Here is a 13,811-nt window from a genome sequence, read left to right on the forward strand (position 1 = left end):
TACCCCACGTCTCCAATCCCGCTGGGCCAATCTGAATCTGAGTTCAGGTAGTTAGGGGCAGGACTGTCGTGTGAGGTCCAAGCAGCGAGTTGGATTTGTGGGGGGGTTAAAGGGCGTGTCTTACAGCTGGACAAATGACAAGTGAATTAGGAAAGTGAGGGCGGGGCTTTCATGGAATAGGCCAATCAGGTGTGAATCTAGGTGGTGGGATGTCTTGGAGGAGGGCGAGACCAAGCCTGTATCCTAGCAACCCACCGGAAATGGTCTGAAATGGAAGGCGGGAATAGTCCAATATCCTAGCAACCACTGGAAATGGCCTGAAATGGAAGGCGGGACTAGTCCAATACCCTAGCAACCACCAGAAATGACCTGAAATGGAAGGTGGGACCAGCCCTGTATTCTAGCAACGACCGGAAATGGTCTGAAATGGAAGGCGGGACCAGTCCTATACCCTAGCAACGACCAGAAGTGGCCTGAAATGGAAGGTGGGACTAGTCCTGAATCCTAGCATCAACCGGAAATGACCTGAAATGGAAGGCAGGGCCAGTGCCCGGCTACTGACCCCGGTGACCCCTGACCCTGCTGTGCGGTGCCGTGCTCACGAGGTTTTATTGTGTGAGAAGTTAGAGGACATAGGCCCGGATGTGAGAGGGCCCCAGATGGGAGGATGGGGAAAGGCCCCAGATGGGAGGCCCAAGGTGGAGGTCCGGGATGAGAGGCTCAGGATGTAAAAGTTCCCCAGATGTGAGAATCCCCGCATGTGAGAGTCTCTGGATGTAAAAGTCCCTGGATGTGACAATCCCTGTATGTAGGAATCTCTAGATGTGGGAATCCCCGGATGTGAGAATCCCCAGCTGTGGGAATCCCCAGATATGAGAATCCCTGGATGCGAGAATCCCCAGATGTGGGAATTCCCTGGTCTGAGAATCCCCGGATGTGGGAATCCCTGGATATGAGAATATCCGGATGTGGGAATCTCTGGATGTGAGAATTTCCGGATGTGAGAGTCTCTGGATGTGAGAATCCCCGAATGTAAAAGTCCCAGGATGTGAGGGTCTCTGGTTGTGAGAATCCCCGGGTGTAAAAGTCCCCGGATGTGGGATTCCCCGGATGTGTAAATACATCCCCGGGAATCCCCGGATGTGTCACCAGAAGTGAGAATCCCCGGATGTGAGAATCCCCGGATGTAGGAATCCCCAGATGTGAGAATCCGCGAATGTAGGAATCCCCGGATGTAGGAATCCCTGGATGTGAGAGTCTGTATGTGGGAATCCCCAGATGTGGGAATCTCTGTATTTGAGTATACCCGGATGTTTAATACCCGGATGTGAGTCCCCGGATGTGAGAGGCGCAAGCCAGGATCTGCCATAGCCCTGGGGAAGTTGGGGGTTGGGGGTCGGGTCGGGGTCAGAGGTCGGGGATCAGGTGGTCGCAGGCACAGAGCGGTCCGGGCGAGCAGCAGGGCTGCAGGCGCGGGCTCCAGATGTTGTGTGCAGGGGCGAGGGGCGGGGCCACGAGGGGGCGGCGAGTGCGCAGCATCCGGGCCACCGTGGCCCCCTGCGCGTCGCCATCGGGCCCTGCAGCGGGCGGGTCTCCCCCGGGTCTGCCGTCAGGTCAAAGAGCAGTGGCCGCAGGTGGCGGGTCATTCGCCGCCCTGAGCAGGCGCAGGCAGGGAAACCGAGGCAGGCACCCGAGCATGGCGAGTCAAAGCGCGGAGTGGCGAAGTGCAGCTTCCACACCGTGCGGCCTGCGGGGGGTGGGGGGAGAAAGGAGTAACATCCGGGGCCTCACATCCGGGGATTCCCATCCGGGAATTCACATCCAGGGATTCACATCCGGGCATTCACATGCAAGACCTTACATCCGGGGATTCCCATCCAGGACTTCACATCTGGGTATTCACATCCGGGGATTCCCATCTAGGACCTCACATCTGGGAAATCACATCCGGGACCTCACATCCAGAACCTTACATCCAGGGCTTCACATCTGGGGATTCACATCTGGGCTTCACATCCGGGGATTCACATGTGGGACCTCACATCCGGGGACTCACATCCATGGCCTCACATCCGGGGATTCTCATCTGGGACCTCACATCCAGGGATTCCCATTTGGGACCTCACATCCGGGGCCTCACATCCGGGGATTCTCATCCATTACCTCACATCCGGGATCTCACATCCGGGGCTTCACATCCGGGACCTTACATCCGGGGATTCCCATCTCATGCCTTCCATCCAGGTCCTCACATCCCAGGATTCCCACATCCGGGGATTCCCACATCCGGGTCTCCCACCCCCAGGCCTTGCATCCAAGTCCCTGCACGCATGCATGCATCTCCCTCCCCCGCCCCGGGGCCCAGAGGAGGTCGAGGCACTCACTTGGGTGGTCGAACCAGTGCACGGCGTGCAGCCGAGCCTCGCAGTAGTGCAGCAGGAAGTCGTGGCCTGCGGCCTGCGCCGTCCCCAGCAGCGCGGGCATCAGGTCCCGGCCGTCCACCTCCCTGCGGGACCTGGATGTGCAGGCTTCTGAGCGCTCAGAGACCCAGATGTGCAGGCCAGAGCCCCCAGAGACCCGGATGTGCAGGCCAGAGATCCCAGAGACCTGGATGTCAAGGCTTGAGCCTTTAGAGACCCGGATGTGCAGGCTTCTGAGCGCTCAGAGGCCCAGATGTGCAGGCCAGAAATCCCAGAGACCCAGATGTCGAGGTTTCTGAGCCCCCAGAGACCCGGATGTGCAGGCTTCAGATCCCAGAGACCCAGATGTGCAGGCTTCTGAGCCCTCAGAGACCCAGATGTACAGGCCTGAGCCCTCAGAGACCCGGATGTCCAGGCCTGAGACCTGGGCCTAGGTACTCAGAGATCTGGATGTGCAGCCCTGATGCCTTAGAGACCCGGATATGAAGGCCTGAGTCCTCAGAGACCCAGATGTCCAGGCTTCTGAGTGCTCAGAGGCCCAGATTTGCAGGCCTGAGCCCTTAGTTACCCGGATGTAAAGGCTTCTGAGTCCCCAGAGACCCGGATGTCAAGGCCTGAGCCCTGGGTCTTGGGTCTCAGAGACCCGGACGTGCAGGCTCCTGAGCCCCCATAGACCCGGATGTGCAGGTCTGAGCCCTCAGAGACCCGGATGTGCAGGCTTCTGAGCAACCAGAGACCCGGATGTACAGGCCTCAGCCTCCCCCCCTCGGGATCCCCGAGGCCCCGGATGACCCCCCTTCTCCTCCACCCCGTGGGGACCCAGGCCGGCGAACTCCTACCTGTCCGCCAGAACCCAGGCCCCGGCCAGGCGCACCACGGTGGGGAACAGGTCCATGAGGCTGGTGGGCTCAGGCACCAGGCGCCTTGCGGGCAGCATCCCGGGCCAGCGCACCAGCCCAGGGACCCGGATGCCGCCCTCCCAGCCGCCCATGCCTTTGCCACCTGCAAGGGGGGGGCGAAGGGCAAAGGTCAAGAGGCGGGGTCAGGCCGCGTGGGAGGCCCCGCCCACCCTGCCTCAGTTTTCCCCTCACCTCGGTGCACGCCGTTGGAACTCCCGAGGTGGGCGCCCTCAGCCCGGGCCTCCAGCGAGGCACCGTGGTACGACGTGAAGTAGACGAGGGTATGGCGCCCCAGCCCCGCGCCGTCCAGCGCTGCCAGCAGTCGCCCTGCGGGGGGGGGGGAAATGGGTCCGTGCCTCAGTTTACCCCCAGCATCCACCGTGCCTCGGTTTGCCCCCAACAGGCACCGTGCCTCAGTTTACCCAACATGCATTGTGACTCAGTTTACAAATTTCCATCGTGCTTCAGTTTATCCCCAATGCCCAGTGACTCAGTTTACCCAACAGGCACCGTGCCTCAGTTTACCCCCAACGCTCAACGGGCCTCAGTTTACCCCCAACATGCACTGTGCCTCAGTTTACCCAAATGCACTTTGCCTCAGTTTACCCAAGTGCACCGTGCCTCAGTTTACCCTAAACATGCACCGTGCCTCAGTTTACCCCTATATTTGGGCCTCAGTTTACCCAAGTGCACCATGCCTAAGTTTACCCAAATGCACCGTGCCTCAGTTTACCCCAACCCGCTGACCCCGTCCCCATGCCTCAGTTTACCCAACATGCCTAGTGACTCAGTTTACCCAACATGCACCATGCCTCAGTTTACCCAACATGCCCAGTGACTCAGTTTACCCAAATACACCGTGCCTCAGTTTACCCCAATACCCAGTGACTCAGTTTACCCAACATGCACCGTGCCTCAGTTTACCCCTATACGCGGGCCTCAGTTTACCCACATCCACCATACCTCAGTTTACCCAAATGCACCGTGCCTCAGTTCACCCTGAACATGCACCGTGCTTCAGTTTACCCAACATGCACCGTGCCTCAGTTTACCCAAGTGCACTGTGCCTCAGTTTACCCCCAACATGCCCAGTGACTCAGTTTACCCAAATGCACCGTGCCTCAGTTTACCCAAACCCCATGCCTCAGTTTATCCCCAACACACTGACCCCGTCCCCGTGCCTCAGTTTACCCAAATGCACCGTGCCTCAGTTTGCCCCAACCCATTGACCCCGTTCCCATGCCTCAGTTTCCCCCATTCCGCTCACCCCATCTCTGTGCCTCAGTTTCCCCCAACCCACTCACCCCACCCCCGTGCCTCAGTTTCCCTATCCCACTCACCCTACCCCCGTGCCTCAGTTTCCCCCATCCCAAGCACCATGCCTCAGTTCCTGCCCCCCCGCACTCACCCACCATCCAGGCGAGCTCCTCCACTTTGTCGCCGTAGGCGCCGTGCGCGCTGCGGCCCCGGAAGGCAGGTGAGGTGACCAGCGGAACGTGGACGTGGAGGAAGGAGACGAGGAGGAGGAAGGGGCAGGCCTGGTGCCTGTGGACCCACGTCACACCCCGCCCCCATCATCAATAACCTCACCAATAACCGACCTGATTGATCCTGATCTGATCGATAATACCAATAATCGATGGTGATGTGATCGATAATACCAATAATCAATAGTGATCTGATCGATAATACCAATAATCAATAGTGATCTGATCAAAAATACCAATAATCGATCGTGATCTGATCAGTTATTACCAATAATCAAACATCTGATTGATATGACCAATAATAGAACATGAGCTGATCAGATATTACTAATAATCGAACAGGATCTGATCAATAATACCAATATTCAATGTGCTGTGATCGATAATACCAATAATCGAACATCATCTGATCGATAATACCAATAATTGAACATGAGCTGATCAGTTATTACCAATAATCGAACATCATCTGATCAGTTATTACCAATAATCGATCATGATCTGATCAATACTACCAATAATCGATCATGGTCTGATCTGAGGTCTACCAGATGTCTCTACAGATCTACTAGATGGAACATCCAGGGACCTGAGGTCTACCAGATGTCTATAGAGATCCATTGATGGAACATCCAGGGATTTGAGGTTGACAGTTGACTATAGAGATCTACTGGATATACATCTGGGCACCTGAGGTCTACCAGTTGACTATAGAGATCTAGTAGATGTACATCCGGGGATCTGAGGTCTACCATATGTCTATAGAGATCTACTGATGGAACATCTGGGGATTTGAGATTGACCAGTTGACTATAGAGATCTCCTGGATGTACATCCGGGGATCTGAGGTCTACCAGATGCCTATAGAGATCTAGTGGAACTTTCGGGGATTTGAGGTTGACAGTTGACTATAGAGATCTACTGGATGTACATCCGGGGATCTAAGGTCTACCAGTTGACTATAGAGATCTAGTAGATGGCATCTGTCCCCCTCCCCGACCCCAGGGTGACCTGTGGATGAAGGCCTCAGCCTCCCACAAGAAGAGCCCCGCGCTGGCCTCAAACCTCAGAGGCTGCTGGACGACCTGGTGATCCCTCATCAGGAAGCAGTCGGCATGGACGATGAAGACACCCAGGAGGCGGGAGGTGCAGGCCAGGAGCAAGGCCCCACATCCGGGGCCCAGCACCCAGGGCACCCAGCGCAGGCCCAGCAGGCCCGTGAGCTTCCCAGCGGTCAGGCAGAGCAGGGAAAGCAGCAGCAGCTGCGCCCCCAGGTCCAGGGGCCCTTGCAGACGTGCTCGCTTCTCCGAGGGCTCCGCTTGCAGGCAGTCCCCCATCAGGGTGAAGGGGACCCGAAGAAGGAGTCAAACCCATGGTTCAGGGGGTGGTGGCAGTGGTCAGTGGGGGACTCACAGTTGAGGCCCAGGTGCCATTTGCTTGGAGGGGAAGAGATGGATGGATGAGTGAATGGATGAGTGGATGGGTGCATGGATGGGTGGATGGATGGGTGGATGGATGGGTGGGTGGATGGTTGGGTGGGTGGATGGATGGATGGATGGATGGGTGGATGGATGGATGGATGGATGGATGGGTGGGTGGATGGATGGATGGATGAATAGGGGAATGGATGGATGGATGGATGGGTGGATGGATGGATGGATGGGTGGGTGGATGGATGGATGGGTGGGTGGATGGATGGATGGATGGATGGATGGATGGGTGGGTGGATGGATGAATGGATGGATGGGTGGATGGATGGGTGGGTGGGTGGATGGATGGGTGGATGGATGGGTGGGTGAATGGATGAATGGATGGAGGTGGATGGATGGATGGGTGGGTGGATGGATGATGGATGGATGAATAGGTGGATGGGTGGATGGATGGATGGATGAGTGGATGGATGGATGGATGGATGGGTGGATGGATGGGGATGGGTGGATGGATGGATGGGTGGATGGATGACTTCTCTCTTACCTATGAGGTCGGTGGCGTATCCCTGCTCCTGCAGGATCTTGGCGAAGGTGATCTCAGAGGTGGGCAGCCCGCCCGACACGGCTGCCCACTGCAGCACGCGTGCCCCGTTGGTGGTCACCATGCCTTCCAAGAGAGAGGAGAAGGACCCTAGGTCAGTGATGATGGCGTCCCGGGTCAGGAGGGGGCATCTAACACCTTCAGGGGGAAGGCCTGCTGTGTCTGGGATAGCCTGGGACCTGTGCACCCGGGGTGGAAAGGACCCCAGCCCTGGGAGCCCCCGGGGGAAACCAATATGGCATCACTTCCGGTTTCCTGGCGTTTCAGGGGGGAAGTCCCAGAGTCTCAGGAATTTGAACCTGAGATCCTCAGAGTAGTCCTCCCCTCCCTCTGGTGGACATCAGTGCCCTCGATGTTGAGCCTCAGTTCCCTGGATGTTGGACCTCAGGTCCCCGGATGTTTGATGTTAGTATCCCGGATGTTGGCCCTCAGATCCCCGGATGATAGAGTTCAGTGTCCTGTATGGTGGACATCAGGACCCCAGATGTTGGACTTCAGTTACCCGGATGTTGTAGCTCAGTTCCCTGGATGTTGGGTCTTACAACCCCGGATAGTGGAGCTCAGATTCAGGTATGTTGGCCCTCAGATCCCCAGATGTTGGAGCTCTGTTCCCCGGCTGTTGGGGCTCAGGTTCCCGGATGTTGGATCTTAGTACCCCGGATGGTGGATGTCAGGTCCTCGGATGTTGGAGTTCAGTTCCCAGAATGTTAGGCCTCAGATCCCAGGATGTTGGATCTTAGTACAATGGATGTTAGAGATAAGGTCCCCGGATGTTAGAGTTCAGTGCCCCGGATGTTTGTGCTTAGATCCCCGGATGTTGGATCTTAGTAATCCGGATGTCAGAGATGAAGTCCCTGGATGTTAGAGCTCAGTGCCCCGGATGTTGGTGCTCAGTTCCCCGGATGTTGGGCTTTAGATCCCCGGATGTTGGGTCTCAGATCCCCAGATGTTGAATATCAGGTCCACGGATGTTGGATCTTAGTATCCCGGATGTTGGCTCTCAGATCCCCGGATGTCCTGCCCCCACCTCCCCCCCACCGCCCCCTCCGTTCCCCAGATGTCCCACTCCCCCATAGCAACCCAGGCACACAGGGTAGCGTCCCGTCAGGAAGGCCGCACGGCTCGGGCTGCAGACGGACGCTGCCGCCAGGTGCTGGGTCAGCCGCACGCCGTCCCGGGCCAGGCCGTCCAGGTGTGGGGTGCTGTGGGGGGAGAGGGAAACTGAGTGACAGCCAAGAACATACGGGGACCTGAGGTCCAACATCCGGGGATCTAAGATCCAACATCTGGGGCCCTGAGATCCCACATCCAGGGTACTAAAATCTATATCTGTGGACTGGGCTCCTACATCCGGGGATCTAAGGCCCAACATCCGGGGACCTGAGGGCCTACATCCGGGCAACTAAGATCCACTCTGGGACCTGAGCTCAAACATCCGGGTACCTGGTCTCCAACATCTGGGACACAAAGATCCAACATCCAGGCATCTGATATCCAACATCCGGGTGCCTGATCGCCAACATCTGTGGTACTAACATCTAACATCCGGGAACCTGATTTCCCACTTCTGGGGTATACTAAGATTTAATCTCCGAGGACCTGATCTCCAACATCCGGGGCACTAACATCCCACATCCGGGGATCTGATATCCAACATCCGGGGACCTGATCTTCAACATCCAGGGAACTGAGATCTAACATCCTGGGAATTGAACTCCAACATCCGGGGACCTAACATCCAACATCCGGGGACCTGAGGTCCACTAGATGTCTATACAGTTCTCCTGGTGGAACATCCGGGGAACTGAGCTCTAACATCCGGGGTACTAACATGTAACATCCGGGAACCTGATATCCAACATCCGGGGCAGTAAGATTCAACATCCGGGGACCTGATCTCCAACATCCGGGGACCTGATCTTCAACATCCGAGGACCTGACATCTAACATCCGGGGACCTGATCTCCAACATCCGGAGCATTAACATCTAACATCCGGGAACCTGATTTCCCACATCCGGGGCATTAAGATCTAACATCCGTGGACCTGTCCTCCAACATCCAGGGCACTAACATCCCACATCCGAGGATCTGATATCCAACATCTGGGGTACTAACATCTAACATCCGGGGACCTGATATCCAACATCCAGGACACTAAGATCTAACATCCAGGCAACTGGGCTCCTACATCCGGAGGAATAAGATCCAACATCCGGGGCACTGAGCTACAACATCCAGGGTACTAATATCTAACATCCGGGGACCTGAGCTCCCACATTCGGGGCACTAACCTCCAACATCTGGGGACCTGATCTCCTACATCCGGGGCACTGAAGTCCAATATCTGGGGACATGATCTCCCACATCCGGGGTACTAAGATTTAACATCCAGGGACCTGATATCCAACATCCGGGGCACTAACATCCAACATCCGGGGACCTAGTCTCCAACATCCGGGGTACTAACATCCAACATCCAGGGAACTGAAGTCCAACATCCAGGAACCTGATTTCCCACATCCGGGGTATTAAGATTTAACATCCGGGGACCTGATATCCAACATCCGGGGCATTAAGAGCCAACATCCGGGGACCTGGTCTCCAACATCCGGGGACCTGGTCTTCAAATCCGGGGTACTAACATGTAACATCCGGGGACCTGATATCCAACATCCGGGGCACTAAGATCCAACATCCCGAGATTTGATATCCAACATCCACGATACTAACATCCAACATCCGGGGAACTGAGTTACTAGATGTCTATACAGTTCTCCTGGTGGAACATCCAGGGATCTGAGCTCCCACATCCGGGTAACTAAGGCCCTACATCCAGGCCTCCCCCTCTGCTCACCGCAGGCTGTGGTTCCCAAAGCTGCCCAGGTCGCCCAGGCCCAGGTCGTCGGCCAAGAGCAGCAGGAAGTTGGGGCGCGAGGGGGCGGGGCCTGCGCAGGGGCCAGGGGGGAGGAGGAGGAGGAGGAGAAGGAGGAAGGCGAGGGGTGGGGCTGTGCAGCTGCTGTGCGACCTGAGGAGGAGAGAGAGGAGGAGGAGGGGTGGATGGGTGGATGGATGGGTGGATGGATGGATGGATAGGTGGATGGGTGGATGGATGGATGGATGGGGGAATGGATGGGTGGATGGATGGATGGTTGGATGGATGAGTGGATGGGTGGATGGATGGATGGATAGGTGGATGGGTAGATGGATGGATGGATGGGTGAATGGATGGGTGGATGGATGGATGGTTGGATGGATGGGTGGATGGGTGGATGGATGGATGGGTGGATGGGTAGATGGATGGATGGATGGATGGATGGATGGATGGGTGGATGGATGGATGGGTGGGTGGATGGATGGATGGATGGGTGGATGGATGGGTGGGTGGGTCTATGGATGGATGGATGGATGGGTGGATGGATGGGTGGGTGGATGGATGAATGGATGGATGGGTGGATGGATGGATGGGTGGGTGGATGGATGGATGGATGGATGGATAGGTGGATGGGTGGATGGATGGATGGATGGATGGATGGGTGGATGGATGGATGGGTGGATGGATGGATGGGTGGATGGATGGGTGGATGGATGGATGGGTGGATGGGAGGAGGGATGGGAGGACTCCCCCTCCCTCCAGGCCCTCTCCTGACCAACATGGCGCCCAGGATTGCGTCCTTCCCATGATGCTCCCCGTTTCCTGGAAGAGAAGGCCGGAAGCAGGAAGTGGGGAAGAGCTGAGGAACATCCGGCCACCCCAGGGCCAGGCTGCTGTTGTCCCCACCAGTACATCAGCCCCTCACCTCGTCTTTCCAGGCCTGTGGTGGGGCCCTGAAGCCCCACCCAGGGGCATGGTGGGACATCCGGGGGGGCTCCAAAAAGCAATCGAAGCCCCCCCAACCCGGGTCCCCACACCTCTCCCCGTGTTCCCCAGAGGACGAACTCACATCCACAGTTCTTTGCCATCAGCGCCTGGGCCTGTTGCTCTCCCTGCCAGCCAGGAAGCTCGCAGGGCTCAAATGTCCACGTCACTCCAGCAGCCAGAACTCCACAACCCCCCTCCAAAATAAAAGTCCCCTTGTTCCTTGGAAAGGAACAGGATGTGGTGCTGAAGGGGTAGGCAGGGAAGGAAGGGAAAAGCCCGGAGTTGCTGGGCTGGGCGCCAAGAAATTGCCAGGCCTGGCAGAGGCAGGAGGAAGGGGAGGAGGGAAACCTCGAGAACTACATGGAGGGCTGCAATAAGAGTCAGGACCATCAGGGAGCGTGGCCTGTGCCCAGGGGGCGTGGCCTGTGCTCAGTAGGCCGTGGCCAGAGCTCAGGAGGGCGTGGCCTGGGCTGGGGAGGAAGTGAGGGACTCAGGAGGGCTTGGCCTGCGCTGGGGGGCGGAAGTGAGGAAGAATTCCATCCAGAAGCAGCATGGCTGCTTTATTGCCTCCGAGTCTGGGAAAGGACCCCAACGGCCAAAGCGCAGCTGGAGCCAAGGTGTGGAATGCCCGCTCCGCCCACATCCGGGTTCCACCTCTCACATCTGGGTCCCAACCCTCACATCCGGGTCCAAACCCCTCACATCCGGGTCCTGGCGCCTGCCAGTGGACCTGGAGTTAAGTGACATCCTGGTACTCGCCTCCACATCTGGGTTCCCAGACCTGGAGATCCCTAACATCCGGGTACCCACCCCACATACGGGTTCACAGACCTGGAGGTCCCTAACATCTGGGTACTCACCCCACATCCAGGTTCATGGACCTGGAGGTCCCTAACATCTGGGTACTCACCCCACATCCAGGTTCATGGACCTGGAGGTCCCTAACATCTGGGTACTCACCCCACATCCAGGTTCATGGACCTGGAGGACCCTAACATCCGAGTACCCAGCCCACATCCGGGTTCACTGACCTGGAGGTCCCTAACATCTGGGTACTCACCCCACATCCAGGTTCATGGATCTGGAGGTCCCTAACATCCGAGTACCCAGCCCACATCCGGGTTCACGGACCTGGAAGTCCCTAACATCCGGGTAGTTCCCATTCCACATCTTGGTCCTGGACCCTCAGTGGATGTGGAGGGACCTGACATCTGGGATCCCCACGCCACATCCGGGTCTTAGACCCTGTCAGTGGAAGGAGAGGAGCGTGACATCCGGGACTCCACACGCCACAGCCAGGCCTGTGGATGTGATATCCGGGTCCTGCCCAGCACATGTCCAGGTCCCTGCCACATCCGGGTTAATGGACGTGGACTTACATAACATCCGGGTTCCCCACGCAACATCCGGGTCCTGGCCCCTCAGTGGACCTGGAGATAGGTGACATCCGGGTCCCCCAGTCCACATCCGGGTCCTGGCCCCTCAGTGGACCTGGAGATAAGTGACATCTGGGTCCCTGACGCCACATCCGGGAGAGTGGACACGGAGGAGGGTGACATCTGGGTCCCCCAGTCCACATCCGGGTCCTGGCCCTTCAGTGGACCTGGAGATAAGTGACATCTGGGTTCCATAGGCCACATCTGGGTCAGTGGACACGAATGAGGGTGACATCCGGGTCCCTCCCAGTCCACATCCGTGTACTGGCCCCTCAGTGGACATGAAAGAAGGTGACATCCGGGTCCTTCCTAGTCCACATCTGGGTCCTGACCCATCAGTGCATCTGGAGGAAAGTGACATCCGGTTCCTCCATGCCACATCCAGGTCAGTGGACATGGAAGAAAGTGACATCCGGGTCCCTTCTAGTCCACATCCGGGTCCTGGCCCCTCAGTGGACCCGGAGATAGGTGACATCCGGGTTTCTCCCAGTCCACATCCGGGTCCTGGCCCCTCAGTGGACCCAGAGATAGGTGACATCTGGGTCTTTCCCAGTCCACATCCGGGTCCCTCCCAGTCCACATCCGGGTCCTAGCCTCTCCGTGGCCTCTGGTCGGACTGCAGCTTCTGTACAGCACACCCAGGTTTGGAGCCCCACATCCCGGCATCTTCCGGCTGGGGCCCAGGAGTCTTGCTGGAGCCGGACATCCGGGTCTCACGCGCTTTCCCGGCAACCGAACCCAGTGGCCTAAAGGCAGGAATGAAGCCCCACATCCGGGTCTTCTTGGTCTGTTGCCTGGCAACCGAAGGCAGAGGCCTAGATGCTGTGGTGGAGCCCAACTTCCTGGTATCTTCACTTGGTTGCCCGGCAACCGAACGCCGCGGCCTAGCGGCGCGAATGAAGCCCCACATCCGGGTCTCCTCAGTCCGTTGCCCTGCCATGGCACCCAGCGGCCTAGTGGTGGGAATGAAGCTGAACATCCAGGTCTCCGGCGCACGGGGGTCGTGTCCGGGCGGCGCCCCGGGGTGGGCGTGGCAGACATAGGCGGCGCGCACCTCTAGGCTGCCGTTGGAGCCCAATGTGAAGCGGCCATGCCTCTGCAGCCCACGCAGCACCAGCCCGCAGGGCAGGTGCCAGGACACCGGAAGCGTGGAGGTGGGGCAGCGCAGCCAGAAGCTGCCGCCCAGCGCCACACGCAGTGCTGCCCCGGACGCCGCCCCAGGGGGCGGAGTCAGCGCCCAAGATGGCGGGGCAGGCGCATGATGGGGTGGAGCCGGCGAAACAGGGGGAGGAGTCAATGCCTCAGAGGGAGCAGTCAGCGCCCAAGATGGCGGGGCAGGCGGCGGAGCTGCCTCAGAGGGCGGAGCCAGTGCACCAGGGGGCGGAGCCAGCGCCCAAGATGGCAGGGCAGGCGTGTGACTGGGCGGAGCTGGCGCGCCAGGGGGCAGAGTCAACGCCTCAGAGGGCGGAGCCGACGCCACAGGGCGCAGAGCCCGCGCCCACCAGGGCGGCAGCTGCACCCACATCTGGGCTTCACCCGCTGGGTTGCGTGCCACACACGCCACGGCGTAGCTGCCACCGCTGCGCAGTGCAGGCACATCCGGGATTTCCAACGTCCCGCGCGCATCCACGCTGATCCCTCCCACCGTGCGACTGCGATACAGGACTGGAAGTACCA

The 13,811-nt window shown here is 58.2% G+C and overlaps 1 pseudogene; it reads right to left on the reverse strand.

Annotated features, from left to right (window-relative positions):
• Nucleotides 1–1,421: 1,421 nt before the first annotated feature.
• Nucleotides 1,422–9,797, reverse strand: LOC122101145 (annotated as a pseudogene).
• Between the last annotated feature and the right edge of the window lie 4,014 nt (nucleotides 9,798–13,811).

The sequence above is a fragment of the Dipodomys spectabilis genome, unplaced genomic scaffold (genome assembly GCF_019054845.1).
Source record: "Dipodomys spectabilis isolate Male_0828 unplaced genomic scaffold, ASM1905484v1 ptg000634l, whole genome shotgun sequence".
Classification (NCBI taxonomy): Eukaryota; Metazoa; Chordata; class Mammalia; order Rodentia; family Heteromyidae; genus Dipodomys; species Dipodomys spectabilis.